Below are 14306 nucleotides of genomic sequence, written 5' to 3'. Positions count from 1 at the left end.
GAGAAAGACACAAACTACAAATATACAACGGGCATTAGGGTCGGGATCGAACCCATGACCTCCTGTATACCAGGCGAGGTAGTTAACATCTCCCAGCCACCTTGGCGCCCTATATTACGTTCCTTACGCCCATGTAAACACGAAGTACGCTCTAGTCTTATCGGCGGCGTAGTGGCCTTCCAGCCGCTTCAGTGAACGTAAAAATAAGTGGATAAAAGGGGTCATTACAAATAATGCCCGGTTACTTGACCGTCCGGTGTACGCCAATTAGCACGGTTGGCTATGTACCGTGCGAGAGAAGTTCAACATACACTTACACATGCAAGTGGGCAGGACGCGTCGCTAGAAGGCATGATGCCCGGTGGTCGAGAGCTACAACGGAGTGGCAGCCAAGGGTAAAGGAACGCCGAGATGGAGGAAGGTGGCCGACGTGGAAATGGAGCGGTGAAATCAGATCGCGACGAGAGATGGCGACGCCTTGGGGAGGTCTTCATGCAGCGGTGGGATGATCATAGCTGTTCCTGATTTTAATAATAATAATTTTGAAAAATATGCAGTCATATGTCATATGTACAGGAAAGTATGGATGGAGTTGGGTAATGGGTGATCATTTTTGGAACGCGCCTCACCGCAGTCTGAGCAGTAGAATGTGGGAAGTGTCTCTTCATCATCACTAGAGCCTTCCTTTAAGAGATATGCGCACACATTCTCCTGAAATCTTACTAAACTAAAACTATTTTTTATTTTACCGGTTAGGCCCACTGAGCTATTTTTCAGGAGCTACCTGACCACAATGATAGCTCAACGAAGTGGCTTATCACGTAGAAATATATTGCAGCCAAATACTCTAAACGCACGTTTATTAATGTGGAGGGAAAAACCGGAGGGCCCGGAGGAAAAATCCACGTGGCCACGGGGAGAGAGAGAACATGCAAAATCCAAATATACAGCGGGCGTCACGGTCGGGATCGAAACCAGCGACCTCCTTTATTTCAGGCGAGATAGTGAACATCTCACCACCGCGGCGTGTGAATGGGGCTCTCTGAGAGCCACAACTGTTTTTATTTTGACTCAACAATACTCCACGATGTGAAGGTACGACAACAGCTGCCGTTATCCCATGCCACTGTGCACACGAACACGTTTCATCAAGCCACTGGCACCACACAAGCACGCCTTACACTCTCTCACAGCACGTCTATATGACGCATACACGAATGAGTCGATTTTTCCAAAAACATGATCGATATGCGTAAAAAGACGACGCTAACAAACATCCCCATACTGTTTAGGGAAAAGACCGGTATCGATCACCTATGAAGGTCGGAAAAACACACGAGGGAGTGATGTGGCCAATGACCACGCCAGACCGACTTAGTCTCCCCAGCGCTTATGTTTGTGGACACCACCAGGTATACGCGTTTAAGGCTGAGTAGACCTAGGGAAGGCCCAGAACATGTTCAGATATACGCCAACGTCTGTTACCCGTGAGAGGGAGTCGAACTCGGGTTGCCGGTTTCGCGATGCGACCGCTGCACTCGTAAAAAAGACAAAGATCCTCCATGGAGGCCATACACAGACTGTCGGGGCAAGTTCTAACTCTTGCGTGTGGCAATATGTTCACGAGCTAGACGCCAATGTGGAGGTTTGCGAGCCACGCGAGAGCTTCAGGTGAGAGAGAGAGAGAGAGTTGGTGCAGTTTCGCTATTCCCCCTCCGTTGATGGAGCGCAGCAGACAACAGTGGTTTCCTATGCGGTCCGTAGTTTGGGTAACGTGGCTGCACTCGCGAATGCCGTGGCTCGTTGTCTTTCATTTCCCACTTACGAGGGAGATGTGCGCAGCTCGCGGAATCCCATAGCCATGCGTACGATGTTTGGATCTCGCACGAGGAGGTTACTCTGTTCGCCTGTGTTCTTCCGAATTCTGGGTGAGATTCGAGGATGGTGGCAGTGCGATCCCAGTTGGCGGTGTCGGGACATCGAGTTACATTAACCGAGGTCTCGGTTGATGCGAAGGTTGTCGTCGTTGGCAAGAACCCCGTGTGGTTGGCACGTCTCTGCGGATAATTGTCGGCAGAATATTTCGCCAAAACGGGGGGGGGGGGGCACCAAGGGGATTGGTGTCGTCCTCACGAGATGCGCGTTGCGTTATGTTCTTTGTGCGCCTATGGCGGTTTCGTGTTACGAGGCTGACGGATCGTGCTGGAAGCACAACGCAGCAGCAGGTGCTCTGGAGTGGATCGGTAGAGTGAGTGCGGCAGGTGAGTCGCCCAGCTCTCGTACCTGCAAGTTTCCGTAGCAGGGCGATCTTTGCTTTGTTTTTATTTATTTTTTTCAAGCGTTGTTGGCGAGCACCTGTTAAGGCCCCGTAAATCACGCGAAGACGGAGAGAAAGATCTCCCCGCCTAGCCCCTAACAGACTGTTGGGGCAAGCGCTGTTAGCGAGCAACACCTATGAAGTGCCAGAACGGCACGCGAGTGGGAAGGGCGGCCAGCACCACGCCCAGCCGCCTTTGTCTCCCCAGTGGCGATGTTTACACACCGCACTCGGTACTCACACACACACAGACTCTATGGATTCCATCACGCAATGTGTAAACTTTAAAGTTGACTCGCGACGTGTTTGTTGATATATATTGTTTTACTCATGGAGGCAGTTGCAGGAATTACAAAAGAGCATCAACGCCGCACTAAGTGCTAATTTATTTGAAACACATTTTTGCTAATCCTTGCCAATATTTTGTTCGTGTCGCGTGTTGCTCATTTGAATATAAATCCACACGCACGCGCGCGCGCGCGCCCGCATTGTATAGCGTAATTACTCATCTATTTATACAATCTGACACCTTTATTCTTTGCACAGTGGCTGGCTGCGAGTTGACGAGCGAGTGAAATGTACACCCCGTGCCAGCGGCTAAAGCTTTACGAGCCAAAGTCTTCGCTGCCACTCGCAATGTCCCATACACTCGTCAACAAGGCGAAATCTCCAATGGGGCCCCTCTGTGTGTGTGTGTGTTCACGAGTGCAATGGATTTCGCGACGTACAGCAAAGCAGCCCGACCTTCCTGTAGTCGACGCGGGTTGGAATCCGTTTGGGCTCGGTGTGATAGAGTCATATATATGTGTGTGTGTGTATATATGTGCGGTTGTATGCTTGTGTATGTGTGTATCTGTGACGAATATCGCCGAACCGGTCCTGGGCCTCGACTAGGTCAACTCGGCCTTAAATATAATATCTATAGCGCGTCTTTCACTCAAGGCGCTTGGCGTAGCTTGCAAAACGACGACAGAATGGAATGATAGCAGTTGACTGGGGCGTGCTGCAAGGATGGAGGGATGAGTGACAGCGATAGATGGGGTACTTCGGGATCACGAAGTAGTGCAAAAAAACACTTTAAAAAACGACATAGAAAACAGGGGGAACATAGACATAGAGTAGGGAGAGAGGGGGTAGAGAGAGAGAGAGAGGGAAGGGGTAAGAAGGAGGAGAGCAGAGCGTGAAATATTTTGTGAAATCTTTCATTTACACGGGGGGGGGGGGCGCGGGGGGCACATAAAGCAAAGCATTGAAAAAAAACCGAAATGATGAGCGAAGCAAAGTGCCGACTACACCGAGCATGATCGTAAAAAAAAGGAGGGACGGAAAGCGTTGGAGGGGCGAAGGAGACGAAGAGAATGGGCAATGGAGCAGAGACGAGGCTTTAGGAGAGGAAGGGAAGAAGGTCAAGGAGGGATACTGGCTGCTCTACCTGCTGTGATGTGTAAACATCTGCACTGGGAAAACAAAGGCGGCCGGGCGTGGGGTGCTGGTCACCCCACCCGCGTGCGCCGTTACGTCCTCAATAGGCGCTCGATAGCGGAACTTGCCTCAACAGTCTGCGAAAGGCCAAACGGAAGATATTTGTCTTCGTAGCATTCTTTATGTGTGTGTGTGTGTACGTCTTACAATCTCGCTGCATCTCGGTGCCTGGCAGCTTGTGTGTACAAACTATAAAGGTGGACACGTGAGTGTGTTGGACTTATTTCGCAGCGTACGTAGCCGACCGTGCTAATCGGAGGTGCCGGGGAAGGACAACAAACTAAACACGCAAAAATCAGCTCTAAAAAAAAATAGTTTCCAATCGAGATGACTTAAAAGTGCATTGCTCAAAGTGGCTTTCTAATATCGGAAGGAAGAGCGTTCCAGACGGCCACAGATGCGCGTCTTAAAGCGCGCGATGCCTGCGGAATAACGTCTCCACGTTTCGACTGTGCAGTTACAACGAGAAGGCTGCACAGCGACGTCACGTTGTTGACAAGAACCCTGGTGCTGTCCAACTCCTCCCCCACCCACCCCGTGTACGTAGCTCGGCTTCTGGGCCTCGTCGACATCCGTGGGCGCGGGTGCAGTTGCACCGCCTACACGCTCGATAGCGACGCCACTGAAGCTGCACCGATATGAGCTAATTGGGGAGGGGGGCTGAAGGTCAATTTAACAAACAAAACAAAAAACAATAATGCAGGGTAGAGGAATTTGAGATATGTGTGAGAGGATTGTTTTCTTGCATGCGCCTTTGAGTGTAAATGTACTCCTGGGGACGTTTGATAAAGTGGATGAGACAAAATAGTCCAGTGAAACAAATAACACGCGAGGGATCTGGTGCATTTGGGGTCATCTGAGCAGATGGCATTCGTCAGCCAGCATCGTCACTCAACTGCTGAATGAAGGCATCCCAAAGCCGCCGTCATCTTTCACGACTTTTACATTGAGGGGCGCCGCCGTGGTAAGATATTAACTACCTCTGCCTGGTATACAGGATGGTCGTGGGTTCGATCCCGCCTACTGGACGCCTGTCTATTTGGAGTTTGCGCGTTCTCCCCTTGGTCGCGTTGACTTTTTTTCCTGGCACCCTCCGGTTTTTCCCTCCACATTTCGAAACGTGCGTTTAGATTATTTGGCTGCTATAAATTGCCACGTGATAAGCCACTTCGTTGGGCTATCGTTTAGGACCAGGTCGCTTATGAAAATATCTATTTCGCTCAGTGGGCCTTACCTGGTAAAGTTTTTTTTTAAATAGTTGAATAGTTTTAAAATACATATGTGTATATTCTTCACGCATATATATTCCGCAGGTTGATGTTACCGTGCGAATGGCTTATTTGAAACCCAAGCCGAGGAGGCGTGACACTCAGCACCGCCATCACCTGGCCATAACCTCGCATGGCACCCACACCTGCAACAACACCTGGGCAAGTTCTGTTGGTGATCAACCCATCCCAAGAGCAGTACCAACCAGGCTCATTCACGAATCATCGTCCACAAATCCCCCCCCCACTACCACCGCAACTGAAATCTGGAAGGGGCACATTCCTCGCATTTTTCTATTGTGGACGCTAACAAAAACGATATTCAGTATGTATATCATCTGAACGCATTGGAGCAGCGAAACCAGAAGGCAACCGTTTACATCTTTAATGATGATCTCCCGGCCCGCTAACGAGCCCGTGACATATTATAGCGGCGATTTGCAACGTTGATTTATGAAGGCACTCCTCCGCCCTGACCTTTGTTAGCAGATTACAAAGACTTTGCTGACTCGCCACGCTGCGACTGACATGGTATTTGGGGCGTAATTAAAGCTGAACCGGGGAAAGCCTACATTATGCATGAGCGAAAATGTGTCCGGCTGACAACCCCCGCGAGTTGTGACTGATAGCTGCTCTCCAAATGGCGAGGCAACGCGAGCCCCACGTCCCCCCCGCCCCCGTGCACGGCTTCTCGCCGCTTCGCCGACGCATTCCGCGAGGCTTGCATTATAAATATATAAATAATTAACCTTGATGAAAAAGGTTTTAGGCTATTAAGTCCGAAAGACATTAATCCCATTATGACCTGACATTAAAACGCTAATGTCTTTTTAGTCGCGGCCTTATTTATCTCTGCTCGGTATAGGCAGCGACTCATTTGCAAATAAATAACGTATGTAACTGCTGGACTGATGCGACCTCGCCAATGGGCGCACGAAACGCGCCCGGTGTACACGCGCACGCGCGCGTACACAGCGGGCAGTGATGGTGAGACCGTGAAACGCGCCGCACTTGAAGTTCATCTTGAGCCTGCACGCAGCGAAAGCGTGCGTTTTATTTTTATGTTTTTCTAATAACGTTGACTAATATATACACGGTATAGACGCTGTCGTGGGTAAAATAATATTAAAACGTATTGAAGCCCCCGTGACATTGCATTCTTTAGAAATGCTTTGTGTGTTTTATTTAGAACTGCTTTATGTGTTTTCTTTAGAAGTGCTTTTGTGTTTTCTTTAGAACCGACTTTTGTGTTTTCTTTAGAACTGCTTTTGTGTTTTCTTTAGAACTGCTTTTTGTGTTTTCTTAAGAACCGATTTTTGTGTGTTTCTTTAGAACTGCCTTTTGTCATTTATTGTGTTGTCCTTCCTCTGTACGGTTGGCTGCTATTGTCACCTCATTTAGAACTCGCAGTGCAGTGGTTCTTCACCCCGCGTTAGAGACCTGCTCGTGAAATCAGATATCACAGAACTACTGCCGAGATCGCTTCACACGACCTGATATCCACAACCAGAGGGTGGGGAGGAAGGACATTCCCACACGTCCTGCTGTAGAGAGAGAGAGAGACACGATCATCACATGAGAGTAAAGCGCATATTAACAATTCTCAAATGTACCAAAATTAAGTTACAAACCAAATATAATGCGACGGTGGGTTTTGTTGCAAGCATTGGTTGACTGGGCTCAGGTCACACTTGAGAAACCGGATGAACGCACGGGCAGCCGACACTCGAGGACAGTGGGCACAGGCAGTGCAACTCCACAGGGTCACGCAGACTGGAGAAGCCCAGGCCATGACGACCACGCTACGCCGCTGCCTGTTTGATTAAGCGCGTGTTTATGCCACGTCATCAATTACCATCACGCAATCCGTCCCCAAGGACGATGACCTCTCGAGTATCTGGTAATCCTTTGGCATCTTAAATAAAGTCGTTATGTTTGGTTCCTTGTGAGTTTTATCGTGACTTGCGAGACCAGCGTTCGAACGACGCACTCCTGTAGAGATCACGTTCCTTGTGGGCGATGAGGGCAGGAATAAGGGAGTTATTGTGTATGCATGTGTAGTGACAGGCAATGAATCACTGTAGCACGTGCCGCTGGGAGATTGGTAGACAATGGAGTTAGGGGTAGCAGTTGGACCTGTGGGCAAGGCACGGAGCCGTCTGGGTGATCCAGAGGGGTGCGAGGCCCGAGGGCGGAGCCTGGCCAGGCTGGGCAGGACGAAAGGCGAGCTCCGACTCACAGTCGGGGCGGCTGCGATCTGGAGTGGAACTCTTCGTGCCGTCGTCGTTGATGATCTTCGCCCTCTTCAAGCTGTGGGTTTGGCAGCATGTTGGCTGTTCCGACCCGGTATGTGGTTATCCCCTAAGGCTGTGAAGGCCGGAATAAAAGAGAGTACCTCCTACTCGTGTCTGTGAATTAGCAGACGACGCATAAATTTACGGCGTGTGCATTAACTTGTAAACCCCATTGGAGGAAAAACGACCACATTCTAGGCACACGGTGAGGTGGGAAAGCCCCCTTCTGTTAGCCCGCCCACTTTTACACATTTACGCCCACTCAGCGACCAGCCACGCCCACACCGCCATTGGTCACGCCCATCGCCCAGATAGCCCCGCCTACTACCTAGGTAGCCTCCCCCACTATCTGTGTAGCCCCGTCTATTACTCAGGTAACCCCCGCCCATTGCTCATGTAACCCCGCCCACTACTCAGGTTGTCCCACCAACTGCTCAGGGAGGCCAACCATTTCCCCCATCACGAGTCGAGCAAGAGACCACGATATTCCCAAATGCCTCTGGCCATCAGGACTGTCCTGGCCAAACCAGGAGTCGAGCACGAGACCACGATATTCCCAAATGCCTCTGGCCATCAGGACTGTCCTGGCAAAACCAGGAGTCGAGCAAGAGACCACGATATTCCTAAATGCCTCTGGCCATCAGGACTGTTCTGGCCAAACCAGGAGTCGAGCAAGAGACCACGATATTCCCAAATGCCTCTGGCCATCAGGACTGTCCTGGCCAAATCAGGAGTCAAGCAAGAGACCACGATATTCCCAAATGCCTCTGGCCATCAGGACTGTCCTGGCCAAACCAGGAGTCAAGCAAGAGACCACGATATTCCCAAATGTCTCTGGCCATCAGGACTGTCCTGGCCAAACCAGGAGTCGAGCAAGAGACCACGATATTCCCAAATGTCTCTGGCCATCAGGACTGTCCTGGCCAAACCAGGAGTCGAGCAAGAGACCACGATATTCCCAAATGCCTCTGGCCATCAGGACTGTCCTGGCCAAACCAGGACGTTTGGTAGCTTCAGTTGAAGGTTATACTGGAGCAGGCTTTTCTGACATAGCCCCTGTTTAACGCATTACTAAAACATAAGTTATTTTATTATTAATGGCATCTTCCTCTTTGCCTTGGCTCCAGCATTGTGGATCTGTAGCGAACTGATCATTTGCTTATTATACTGTATACGTCTACAGGATCATGTAGAGAACTGACAACCGTAAAGCGATGATGCAGTGGTTAGCGCACAGCGCTGTGAATCCGATGTTCGATTCCTGGCCACGGGTAAACATCGGTGGCGAGTGGTATCTAATCGCGGCCCTGCCGAAGCATTTGCGGAAATCGGGTTTCTGTCTCAGTTTGAATTGTTCTGGCCTCACTCTATTCGTGCGTATGGCGATATATTCAGGAGCTAGATGCCAATGCCGTGACCTTCTAGCCGCTAGAGGGCTTTAGGAGAGAGAGAGAGTTCGTGTAGTTTTGATATAACTCCTCCGTGGTTGATCACGTGCAGTTTTAATTGCATGGCCACAATCGCACTATGGCTTGTCTGCAAATGTTTGACTCATGGTACGTAACTATGTATGTATGTTGGACTTATGTGGCCCCGTACGTAGCCAACCGTGCTAATCGGAGGTGCGGGCAGACCAGTCTGGGCTGAGCAGTGGTTAGGGCCGACATCTTCAGTAACAGCGAGACGCTGGCTTATTGGTCGATTCTGGCGTGGCTACGTGAAAGTGAGCAGGCCTGGCGAAGGGAGTGGCTGATCCGACGTGTTAATGTGCCCTCGCTGAGCCTCCCAGAAATTCGGTAGGCTTGAGCACGGGGGTCAGACAAGGGGCCGTCCATAAATGACGTCACGCGATTTTGGACGATTTTTGACTCCCCCCCCCCTTGTCACACGCAGGAGCGGAGCCAGGGGGGGGTGACAGGGGTGACATTCTGCGTATAAGTGTACGACACTCGGTCTGGCAGACTCCGTGCAACTGCATTGTCAGAGTGTGTCGCCAACCGATGGCGTCTAGTTCAACAGCCTGACTCTCTAATCATTCTTGAAATTAAAATTTGTTGAATGTCACCTTGGCCTGAAATCCTGGCTCCGCCTCTGGTCACACGGCGTCACAAAAAGTCAGACCCCCCTCAAATATGACGTCACAAAGCTCTGCCCCCCCCTCCCCCAAAACCATATTTCCATTTTAAAAATAAAACATGCTTCAAATCGCTTTAAACTATCGTCATTGTAGTGCGTTTTAATGTGGCGCTGCACTCTCATGTTGTAGGCGAAAACATTTATTAAAAAGGAGACGTTGGAAAGCTGAAATTTAGCATAAAATTCACTTGAAAATATTAATCGTCTAAATAAAACTGCAGATGTTCAGAATATTATATTGAAATTCTCTTATAATTATCATATATTAAAAGTAATTATAACTATAAAAAATACTTGAAACTTTGTAGTAGAACGAAGCAAAATGGAGAGTACAATTATAACAATCACATATTCATTCCACAGAATGAAAAGCCCTGGTAGAATCATTAAAATCAAAATGTTTAATAACTAAATTTATGCTTCTCCATTCTCCGATGGAGAAGCAAAACGCTCCTTCATGGAATAAATAAAAGGTGACCTTAGTAAATGTAAATAATCAAATAGTTAATCATGAAAATTTATAAAAAAAAATAGTGTTGTTATAACAATTCTATTTTATTAAGTAGAACGTGTTGTTTATATTTAAAGTTGCGCATTTTGATGTGACGTCACATTTCTCAACCCCCCCCCCCCGTCACACATCGTCACAAATGTCTGACTCCCCTTTCCCCTAGGTGCGTGACGTCATTTATGGACGGCCCCCAAGTAAAATAACAAGAAGAGCCATTTTCTTAGCTCTTTCGGTAAAGTCACGTTGAAGGGAAACAAAAACATAATAAAATATATAAAACGATAAAAATTCTCACGACGTTTCGACCATAACACAAACGGTCGTCATCAGGTGTGTCGGTTTGCATTAATTTGTTTATTTTAAAACGGTGTATTTATTTATATTTTAATATTTTATTGTCTCCCTTCAACGTGACTTTACCGAAAGAGCTAGGAATATTAATTACTGCAGTCAGGAAAGCTTTAAATCAAAAAGAAGAGCCATTGTTTTTTTTTTTCATATTTCAAGAGCCGCAATGCACGTGAATACATACACACACGCACGCACGCATACATTGCATCACCAAGTAGTCCATAAACACCCGCATCAGTTCCGGAGCCGCAGCTTGCCGACCCCTGCTTCAGCAGGAGAGGCTTGCCTGAGTCATCAGCAAGCGGCTCATTGAGTAGCAGTCGTCGGAGGCAGTGATGGAAGCTCTCGGGGGCGGGCAGCAAAGCCTCAGACATCAAGCCAAAGCAACACACAATTCAACCTGAACGCACACAGCAGAGCTATATAGCGCGGCCATGAAACCCTACAGAGGAAAATCGTGTACCTGTTGACAGCATGCGGTTGCGCGATTGCGCGATTAACCATATGAAGGCCAAACGAGTGCATCACTCCAGCTGCCAGGCTGTGTCATGACGGACCATGCGGTTTTAAACAGTGGCCGCCTGGCTTCGAGCCAACGTGTACAAGGATATTATCATAACCACACTGACACTGCCGTCCATGTGGCAGCGACATGTCTTTTTTTATGAATGGGTTTCCATTGAGGCTACGTTTGTGGAACAGTGTTTTTTTAGGATTGTTTGGTCTTTTTTTAAAGGATTAACTAAGTGCAGTGTGTGTGCACAAATAACCCTCCTGTAGATATATACAGGCTATTTAAGGATAAGTGATGTGTTTATTTACACACACATTAACACAGTTGCATTAAAATGTACACGTGGTGAACCTGGCTATGGCATGGGCATGTGATGTTGTAGAAGTCATGGGGTCACTGATGAGTACGTTGATCGTATCTCACGTGTGCGCTATTGCCGAACGATGACTTCACCGGACAATGACGATGACGACTCGTGTGAGATACGTGTGCTGTACAATTCTGCACGACTCGACGGCGTGCACAATACACGCACGTGCGTCGATATTGATTCGGTGGAGTCTGAACAATTTCTGCGGAGGAAGCGTTGCCGGAAGTTAAGTGTGGGTCCCAGCTGTGGCTTTGTTCTGGACCCACGGTCTGATCAGGGAGCCTCTAAAAAATGAGAGACGCGGTATGTTGAACATCTCATTGTCTTGCTGCTGTCCCAAAAAAACCCATATATGATCATATATTTTGACTCAGGATGGTCTTCAAACAAGGGTTGTGTGCAATATACAAGGGTTGTGTGCAATATACACGCAGTGTGAATGATGATGTAAAGTGCCTTGCAAGGCGTAATGGGGGAACCGAACCAATGGTCACAATCAACGCCGTCCCTAGGGTACGGAAAATCGGAGCGACTGCCCTGGGCCCTGCGCTTTGGGGAGGCCCGCCCCTTCGACGTCACGGTGCCAGATGTCATACTTCCGGCGTACTTTAAAGGCATCGGGGGACCCACACCGTGTGAGTTACCCCGGGCCTCGCACCCCTCTACGAACGGTCCGGGTCACAATTGTGCCACATCACCTGTTGCACGTATTGCCACATTGTCTGGATTGTAATGCGTTCCGTAAAGGAAGATGCACCCTCATCTTTTGGTTTTAAAATACAGGGTGGTTGGGGGGGGGGGAATTGTCCTGTAATTAAAAATATATAGTCATCCCTCATTATACGGCAACTCGATACAGGACACGGCAATGCGCTGCAGAGTCACGTATACATTAGGGTACTAATTAGACACGCGTGTCGTTAAATTCGTATTTATGGAAATCTTAATCTATAAATTATATTTTTTTGTCGGGGATTGTGGGAGGGCGGGAGGATCAATGTACATTACATGTGTACTTTAAAATGAGTTTCTGCATTCTTAAGAGTGATTTTATAAAGTATTGGAGACATTTTTTTTTGCTCTAGAAACGCATCTCCAATTTATATCATGAAAGTGAATGGGAAAATAGGGTTCGATATACAACATTTCGATTTCCGGGCAACTTTCCAAGAACGTATCTGTTCTGTGCATCGAGGAATGCCCGTAATATTATTACTCTTAGCTGAGAAGGAGTTCAGAAGCAGGCCTACTGATGGTTTATTTTAAGACTCCATTGATTGCATTGGGGAAGTAAAGACTTGTCTGACTGGTATTAGAACACAAGCATTGGCAGCTGGTGGCTCATACAGTTTTTGCGGAGCGGTGCAAAGTGGGGGGATGGGATGGGTGGATATCTGAACTGGTCCTGATCCCACTTTGTCAGGTACTGCATTTTCTCAGATTAACAAAATACATTATAATGTATATGACTACATTACCCCCCACCCCACACACACACTGTTTTTTGCACCTTATAGGCTCACAGTAATGACATCACCTATTTAAGACGGAAAACAGGAAGACTTTTTCTCCATTTCTGACAAATCACCTGATGAAGCTGGTTGTAATAACCAGCGAAACGTCGTACTCGAATTGTAAATGCTGCGGCTTTACTTTCTAATACACTGGTGGTGCTGAAGTGGTAGCTAATTGGCACGTTTTGTTTACGTGACAAACCTTACTAATTGGCTGTGTCGGGTGGTGGCGGGTTAATGGCACATTTATATGTAGGCGATCTAACACAACCTTCATGATGGACACTCGGTCTGACCAGCGTAGTGAAGAATGGTCAAACAGCCCCATCCCACCGCTACGACTGGTACTGGACGAGGATATTTGGGAGCGGGAGGGACGGCCTGTGATTGGTTGGGGCCTCCTTGTGGACAGGGTTAGAATGGGCCAATGAAAGGCCGACATTCCTCACCTAAAAATTCAAACCATTCGCAGATTGCCAGGTGTCTGTTCTCTTTAAATCGATTCTGTCACTTTTTTTTTACTTTTGAATCGTTCCGTAATTTGTTTTTTTTTTGCGAAAAATACGTCTTGAAACGAGTACGTCTTTTTAAAACCAAACCGTTAGATCGGTGCCACTGTTGGAAGGTTGCAGTACAGCAAATCGTACGAATGATCCGATATAACGTGACGATCGAGACTCGGAGGGTGTCCTGAGCGTGGAGAATGTTTTCCGTGGCGAGTGTTTGAGGTGGTGTTTTCACGTTATGTGCTCAGCTCACGGGGACCAGGCTCACAACCCGGATTCTGGGTCCAGGTCTGCGGTGGCGAGATGTTAACGACCTCGCCTGGTGTACAGGAAGGGACAAGGCGAGAGGGCAAAGATGTAGCTGGCATACATTTGTTTTCTCCCAGTGCGCCTCTATCTCTGTGGGGCACTCTCTCGCGACTGGGGCGCTCTTTCGTTGAAAGTCCCCATTAAAAGGCTCGTTTTACGAAAATAAATCACCTTTACATCGGGGTTTTACTCTTTAAGCTGTAAACGCAGTGGTTTAACGCAAAATAGCGGTGTAATCCAGCAATAGCGATCGAAATAAGCTGTGAAAATTGGCAAATAGTAGCTATTGCGGCCCAACGTGGGTGCTGTGTGTTTTTTTTTTTAAGATGCCATTAAAACCGATATTTTTAGGCAAAATGTGGTCGATAAAAAAAATGTAGACATTACAATCTACTTTAGAGTTAAAATGGAGGGACATTAAAGTGAACGACACGGATATGAATACCTATGGGCTAACGCATTCGCATCTACGGATGAAATGCGCCGTGCAAATGTAAATGATTCTCATAAACATGTGGAAAACGGAATGTCTAATGCATCTGGGACAGCTATTGAAGGTGGACCGGGATATAAATGATGAATCAAGAGACAGATTAGAGCAGGTTGGATCGAGTGCTTCGGCACAGTAATCATGGCTGGCTATCAAAGAGCCCATGTTAACCTTCGATCAGTAGGTCAATCAATTTGCCTAAATTGAATTAAAAGCTCTCCAGTAGCGTGCGACTGCACTCATC

This window comes from Petromyzon marinus, chromosome 5 (genome assembly GCF_048934315.1).
Source record: "Petromyzon marinus isolate PM22_M1 ecotype Great Lakes invasive population chromosome 5, UKy_Petmar_22M1.pri1.0, whole genome shotgun sequence".
NCBI lineage: Eukaryota > Metazoa > Chordata > Hyperoartia > Petromyzontiformes > Petromyzontidae > Petromyzon > Petromyzon marinus.
Note: the sequence above shows the minus strand (reverse complement) of the source record.